Here is a 7,170-nt window from a genome sequence, read left to right as displayed (position 1 = left end):
CCCCTTCTCAGCCCAACCCTGGGAAGATAGTTGGTGGATGTGAACCTCTGACTAAGACCCAGGAGCTGGTTCCCAGCCTCCAGCCGCGCGCCGGTTGGAAGCAGGGAGAGAAGGGAGGGGTAAAAGCCCTCAGGCGCATGCGCTCAGCAGCCTGCCGGCTCAGCCAAGGAGAGCTCTGCCCGCGGCTCACTCCCCACTTACTCGCTTCTCGCGCCTCGCGGGCCCCAGAAACCCGGACCCGAGAGCGAGCGCGTTGCGCTCGCGCGCAGACTTCAGGTCCCGGGCGGGCGCCTGCGCACGAGCTTCCCAGGCGCGCGGGCTGCGAGGTTATTAGAGGTGGAGCGCGGGGAGGGCGCGCGGCGGGAGGCGGCCGCCGTTACGGCGCGAGCGTGGTCACGTGGCCGCTGGTCACCGCCGCCACCCCCTCCCGCCCTGTTCTCTTTCAGGTCGGGCCGGGCCCGGCCGCTTCCGCGAGCGCCCTGCAGACTGAGGGAGAGAGAGAGAAAGAGGAGGGGAGGAGGAGGAGGAGGATTCAGGGAATAGGAGCTGGGGAGCCCTTCTGCGCCACAGGTAAAATAAAATAATAATGATGATGATCGTAAAAAAGCCCAAGCCCTCTGAACGCCTCCGCCTTCCTCCAGTGCAGCCCCACATGCAGTCGTTCCCGCCCCGGCCTCCCACTCAGCCTCAGGACAGGTTTCGCCTCCCTTCGCGCCGCTGCTGCAGCCGCAGCCGCCGCCGCCTTCTCACGGGAGGGCCTGAGGGTGCCGCCGCCACGGCGGACGGGTTGCCGCACCGCCCCCCGTTTGTGCGCCTCGGAGTCGGCGTCGGGGGTGGATGGCGGGAGGGGTGGACCCTTCAGCTCCCTGGCGGGCAGGGCGGGCAGGGCGAGCTGGGCGGGGTGGCTGCTTGCAGTCTGCCTGCTTTTCCTGCCCCAGGAGGTCGGGGTCTAGACTGGAAGGCCAGCTGCAGTAAAGGCAGGGCCTGGCGGCTGGACTAGTGCTCAACTTCCTACTTAGTAAATTTCCATGTTCATTTGGGCCCCGGGAAGCACGCTTCCTTCCCTAGCCGGAAGCGAAACGGGCCCTGAATCCTCAAACCTTAAAAAATAGTCTTTAGAAGAGAGAAGCCTTGACTTCACTTTTGAGGAAGGGAACCGTGACCTGGATTTAGTACGACTCAAGTTTATTCACACGTAAGAAACTGAGGTCTTTCAGGATAAGAGCAAAAAAAAAAAAAAAAATTCGCAGGGAGGGCAAATCCCGCTCCCCACCCCGACTTTTCCTGGAAAAACACACGGACCTTCACTACAAGATTCGATTCTACAAGTGACCTAGAATTTGTTCGATACTAGTTACTCGTTTTAGTTACAGGAATTATAATCTGTGTTTAAAGTTAACATCCTGTAGATTTTTTTCGAATAATAACTTTCTGGAAAGAGTTCATTTGTCAACTCTGAATTGGACAAAATCCTAAGATTTTAACATGCAGGTTTCACACGTTTGGACCAGGTTGCCTGGAATTTCTAGACCCGGTAATTCTTTTGTAAACCTTTATAAGTGTTGTGCTCTTGCACAAAATACTTAAAGCAGGAAGCAATAAATAGGTATTGTTGAAAAATAAGCCTTTGCTATCGGTGGCAAAGAAATTCGTTTATATATTGGTTTTTTTCTTTGGGCTTTTCTGATTCCGTGTCTTGGTACTTTTCATACCATATCTCTGAATTCATTTGTAAACTTGAGCATTTTTAATTTTTACAGCTATCTGCAGTATCACAGAACACTCAAACCTTAATGTGGGTGGGAATCACTTGGGGCTCTTATTAAAAATGCATTTTCTGGTTCAGTAGGCCTATGGTGCATTTTGATATTGTACATTTCTGATAACGTGCAGCTTTGAGTAGCAAGGAAGTGGATAACTTGTGTGCAAAGAAATAAAGTGATGTATTTATCAATAAACACGTTCTTTTTAATAACTCACCCCCGGGTGTAGAGGTGGCTTGGGAGAAGGGGCAAATGGCAGGATGAACTGAGAAAGCTTTCAGAGTGAGCAGGCTGAGTCTGGATTCCAGGGGAGGGGATAAGAAGAGTGCAAATATTGTGTCTGTATGCTATATGGTGACTGCATCACCTGGTCTATGAATTTTCCATTAGAAGCTTGGTGTGCTGTTAGGTGAAAGACTTGCTCAGCTATGCGTCATTGGGTTTTATCAGCATATAGGCGAGGAATCCTGGTCTCTGAGTGTACAGCTGAGATGAAAATTTCTTTTATTGGCGGAAGTATTGAGTGTGTGCTCTCAAATGCGGCCTCAGTTGAGTAGTGCATTCCTGAGTTTTGGAAGCAAATTTGCAAACAATTGAGAGTCGTACAGTGGGTGTTCTAACTGGATTCAGGTTTTTTCTAATGTAATTTTTTTCACACGTAAATTAAAAAGTTTAGAAATGTCACACATAACTTCATACACTTTATGGAGAAATGGTTGTACTTTTAATTTTTTTCTTTTTATTTATACTCCAACTGGCTGAGCAGAGGTTGTACTTCTAAATAACTTTGTGGAAGTTTTTAGTACCATAATTTTTATAATTTTCATTCCAGTCCTTTGATATTTATGACAGTACTTCTGAAGCGCTTACTGAGTGCCGGACACTGTTGTAAGTGCTTTACGGAACTTGACTTTTTTTTTTTTTTGAGACGGACTCTCGCTCTGTCGCCCAGGCTGGAGTGCAGTGGTGCAGTGGCGCGATCTCGGCTCACTGCCACCTCTCCCTTATGGTTTCAAACACTTCTCCTGCCTCAGCCTCCCAGGTAGCCGGGATTATAGCCGCCCGCCACCACTCCCGACTAATTTTATTTTGTATGTTCTTTTTTAGTAGAGACGGAGGAGTTTCACCATGTTGGCCAGGCTGGTATCGACCTCCTCACCTCAAGTGATGTGTCCACCTCGGCCTCCCAAGGTGCTGGAATTACAGGTGTGAGCCACTGTGCTCGGCCTACCTTTTTTTTTTGTTTTTTGTTTTTTTGAAAAGGAGTTTCGCTCTTGTCCAGGCTGGAGTATAATGGTGCGATCTCAGCTCACCGCAATCTCCGCCTCCCAGATTCAAGCGATTCTCCTGCCTCAGCCTCCTCAGGAGCTGGGATTACAGGCGCCCACCGCCATGCCCGGCTAATTTTTGTATTTTTAGTAGAGATGGGGTTTCACCATATTGGCCAGGCTGGTCTCGAACTGCTGACCCAAGTAATCCGCCTGCCTCAGCCTCCCAAAGTGCTGGGATTACAGACGTGATCCACCAGGATCACGCCAGGCCGCGCCTGGCCTGCTTTCATTTTAAAAGTCAAATTTGTCATCCGCCTCAGTGCTTGTAATCTTTTCTGAGTGAGATACTGAAATTTGCAGTTTCGTTTTGCTTGCACTTGTTCACTGGACCAGTAGTCACTGTTAAATGTAAAAGTATCTACTTCCTCTGAAAGTTTTTTATTCCTTTATTTCCTGCCTGGGCTTGTCCTCCACCCTACATGTATGCGTAGTGGATTTAGTGTTTGTTATCCTAACCTTTAGGTTTAGAGATTGACTGGGTTTCTGACTTTTTATTTGGCCAATGAGGACGATACAGAAAATGAAGCATTGGTCATTATCACATTTTAACACTGAAAAAGTAAGAAGGACAACCCCGGAATAAAAGATGATCTTTTAAGTTGAATAATTTGTGTTTCATTTAAAAATGAATATATAATCCCTTCTCTTAACCCCCTTTTTGTCTCAGACCACTGAAAGCTTTGTCCTGTTAGCAGCAGCAGTCTGAGAAGTGGTGCTAGTCCACCTGATCCTGAGACATTTCTCTCAACATGGGTAGATCATTGGAATGGCAGTGTGTACAGTGTGTGTACCAGAACTTGAGAAATGTGAGGTCGGGGTGGTGGGATGGTCAGCAGTGGAAGAGCTGGGAGAGGGGAGGGAGATCATTTGACGGAGAGGGCCTGTGGGCTGCTTCTAGTAGCATCAATTATTACTAGAATAATGGTGAGTTTGGGAAGGATGTCAGTGTAACAACAAATCTCAGTGTAAATGCTTTCTCAAAAACCTGTGAAGTGTTTAGGAAAATGTTTATCATTCTACAAATGTTAGGTAAACATTTAAAAATAATTCCTGAACAATGATTTAGTAACATTAAACATTATATAAATTGAGGGATAAAAAGAGGCTCAGAGATTATCATCAGAGGTTAAGATTGTCCCAAATTCTCTCTTGTTCTTTTGGAGTATTAGGATAGAGTTGAAACCCTTGCTGCATGCCCACTTGTTGGCTTTTTTATTTCTTACCCTGATGCTGTGTTGTGGGCTGCATGGACATACCAGCTCTGCCATGCTTTCTGGGCCTCACAGCTGAATGGCCAAGTCATTACTTACGGTTATCCCAGGGAAGCATTTGTTGCACATCCGAATGATGGAAGCCTTCTAATTGGTATTTTCAGCTATTAATAATAATTTTAATATTTTTACAAATTCTGTATGATTATGATATGTGTTATAATGCCATGCTGGTCAGCTACTTAGTCTCACAGTGCCTCACTTTTCTCATCTTTAAAATGGGGAAAATAATAGTAACTTTGAGAATTAGAGAGAGAGAGAGAGAGAGAGAGTGTGTGTGTGTGTGTGTGTGTGTGTTTAAAGCCCTTAATGCTATCACGTAAGTGATAGATATTCTGTGGATAATCTACAGTGTGGTAGATCATATCTATATAATCAAGACTGACTATATTTTTGGAGATTGTACAGTTTATTTGGGATAAGGCTCTATGGGCCAAGAAAGCAGAGTTTGTACTTTTTGGATGAAAATACAAAATTGGTATAGTAATGCTCTTATCCCTTTGGAGAATTAAATGCAAATAAATATAGTTTGACAGCTCAGATCTTTCAAAACAAGGAAGTAGGGCTGTAGAAAAAAACATGTCTTTGGTGGTGGTGTGAAAGGATTGGTTAAAATCTTTCAAGGGTAGTGTTGCGAAGCCTAGTACAGGATCACCTTTTTTTCTGAATGTCCATTAGTTTGGATGAAAAACATCTAAAGATAATGTCATTCAGTCATTGTCCAGTGTTGCATGTGGTTTCTGTGGCTAACTCCATGAAAATATTCAGTAATTGCAGATTTACTCTTTTTCTTAACTCAGTTGCCTAGAAAAGATGTTAACTGGGGTTTTTTTTTTGGAAACAAAATAGTCTTAAAAGTTTTGAAATAGGCATTACAGATGATTACATGTTATCATAGTTTTTTTGTTAAGACAAGAGTGTTTACCTTTACTTTTTTGCTAGTCATGAAGGCTACATGAAGAAGAATGATTGACTTTTTAAAATGGAATGATGTAATTTTATGATACTTTATGGAAGACTAGTTGTGTATGTATGTCTAAAGAAAATTCTGCTATGAGTGCATGTATTAGATCCAGTAATCACAGTATGTTAGGTTAGCCTGCCATTAGAAAAAAGAGCCACGTCCCCCCGTTATAGAAAGTAATGCCTATTGTTGAAATTTTATAAAAACAAATGATGAAAAATAATTATCTGCACTGTTGGGAATTTCTTAAGGTTCTCTTCAGGGCTGTCTTGCCTTGAGAGATACTGCAAAATGAATGTCAGTTTTGTACCACAAGTATTAGTTTAGAAAGCTGAGTAACACATGTTGGTTAAGCAGGAGTGTTTTATCTTCTAGGGTTACTAAACCTTTTGTCCCTAAGTAAGATAAAAAGGTTGAACCAAAAGTACTTAGATTTCCACTTCTAATTGTGAGTCTTCAGAATAACTAGACCAGTGAGAAGTAAGCCCCCACTTCTGACATAAGCACCATGGGGAAGATACATCAGAGAAAAACGGCTCCCACCTGATGGAGTTGGAATAAGCACATATCTTAGGAACCGGCTGCAGAGGTATGCATTCTGTTTGCTGATAAGTGGGGATCAGAATGAACCCCTTTAGAGTTTCCCACAACAGGTGGGAAGTGTTTTTTTTGTCTTTTTTTTAAATTGAGACAGAGTCTCACTCTGTCACCCAGGCTGGAGTGCAGTGGCGCGATCTCTACTCACTGCAACCTCCACCTCCTGGGTTCAAGTGATTCTCCTGCCTCAGCCTCCTGAGTAGCTGGGACTATAGGTGCATGCCACCAAGCCCAGCTAATTTTTTTGTATTTTTAGTAGAGAGAGGGTTTCACCATGTTGGCCAGGCTGGTCTCAAACTCCTGACTCAGGTGATCCACCCGCCCCGGCTTCCTGGAGTGCTGGGATTACAGGCATGAGCCATTGTGCCAGGCCTCCAGGAAGTGTTTTGACTTTATATTGAGACTTTGGAGGTGTCCCAGCAGCTACCTGGCAGAAGTTCTAGAGGAGTTCCTAACGTTACATCTCTTGCCATCCTGGGATGGGATAGTGGATTGATTGCCTTGGATCCCTGGTGGATCTTTGGGGAATAAGGTTGGAGACGTGGAGTTGATAGGAGATGGAAAGGTAGTGCCACTATTTCCATGTTTGTCTACTGCATGTTCATTAAACTAGACCCCTTTTACTTCCATGAGGAACAAGAGTCTAATGGTAAGAGTGCTCATTTTTATAAATAGATGGGGTGACTTAGGAAGACTTGGGTCAAACTGCCTCCTCACCCACCTTCATTTCTCTAAGATTGGGGTTAATTTAAGTCTCTTTATCCTGTGGTATGTGTGTGTGCAAGTTTGTGTGTACCTATAGATCTACCTTTTTAATTTTAATTTTATTAAATTTTGTTTTTTAGAGACAAGGTCTCACTCTGTTACTCAGGCTGGAGTGCAGTGGTATGATTATGAGAGGCAGGACTAGCTGGATTTCCTAGGCCGACTAAGAATTCTTAAGCCTAGCTGGGGAAGGTGACTGCATCTGCCTTTAAACATGGGGCTTGTAACTCAGCTCATACCCAACCAATCAGGTAGTAAAGAGGGCTCACTAAAATACAAATTACGATAAAGCAGGAGGTAAAGAAATAGTCAAATCGTATATTGCCTGAGAGCACAGGGGGAGGGACAATGATTGGGATATAAACCCAGGCATTAGAGCAGGGAGCGGCAACCCCCTTTGGGTCCCCTCCCTTGTATGGGAGCCCTGTTTTCACTCTATTAAATCTTGCCACTGCACACTCTTCTGGTCCGTGTTTGTT

At 44.7% G+C, this 7,170-nt stretch overlaps 1 protein-coding gene across 48 annotated transcripts in view; it reads left to right on the top strand.

Moving 5' to 3' along the window:
* The first annotated feature begins 226 nt into the window (after positions 1-226).
* Positions 227-7,170, top strand: part of TBC1D5 (TBC1 domain family member 5) — a 584,007-nt gene continuing 577,063 nt past the window's right edge. For 25 of the 48 annotated variants that reach the window (XM_063806661.1, XM_063806643.1, XM_063806650.1 and 22 more), the window contains exon 1: positions 390-570. The gene's annotated coding sequence lies outside the window, so the exon portion shown is untranslated. Of the gene's footprint in view, positions 571-7,170 lie in introns of all 48 variants that reach the window. The other 23 variants (XM_063806640.1, XM_009444999.5, XM_063806660.1 and 20 more) reach the window with 13 other exon arrangements.

The sequence above is a fragment of the Pan troglodytes genome, chromosome 2, assembly GCF_028858775.2.
Source record: "Pan troglodytes isolate AG18354 chromosome 2, NHGRI_mPanTro3-v2.0_pri, whole genome shotgun sequence".
Classification (NCBI taxonomy): Eukaryota; Metazoa; Chordata; class Mammalia; order Primates; family Hominidae; genus Pan; species Pan troglodytes.
This window is presented reverse-complemented; position numbering and strand designations above follow the sequence as displayed.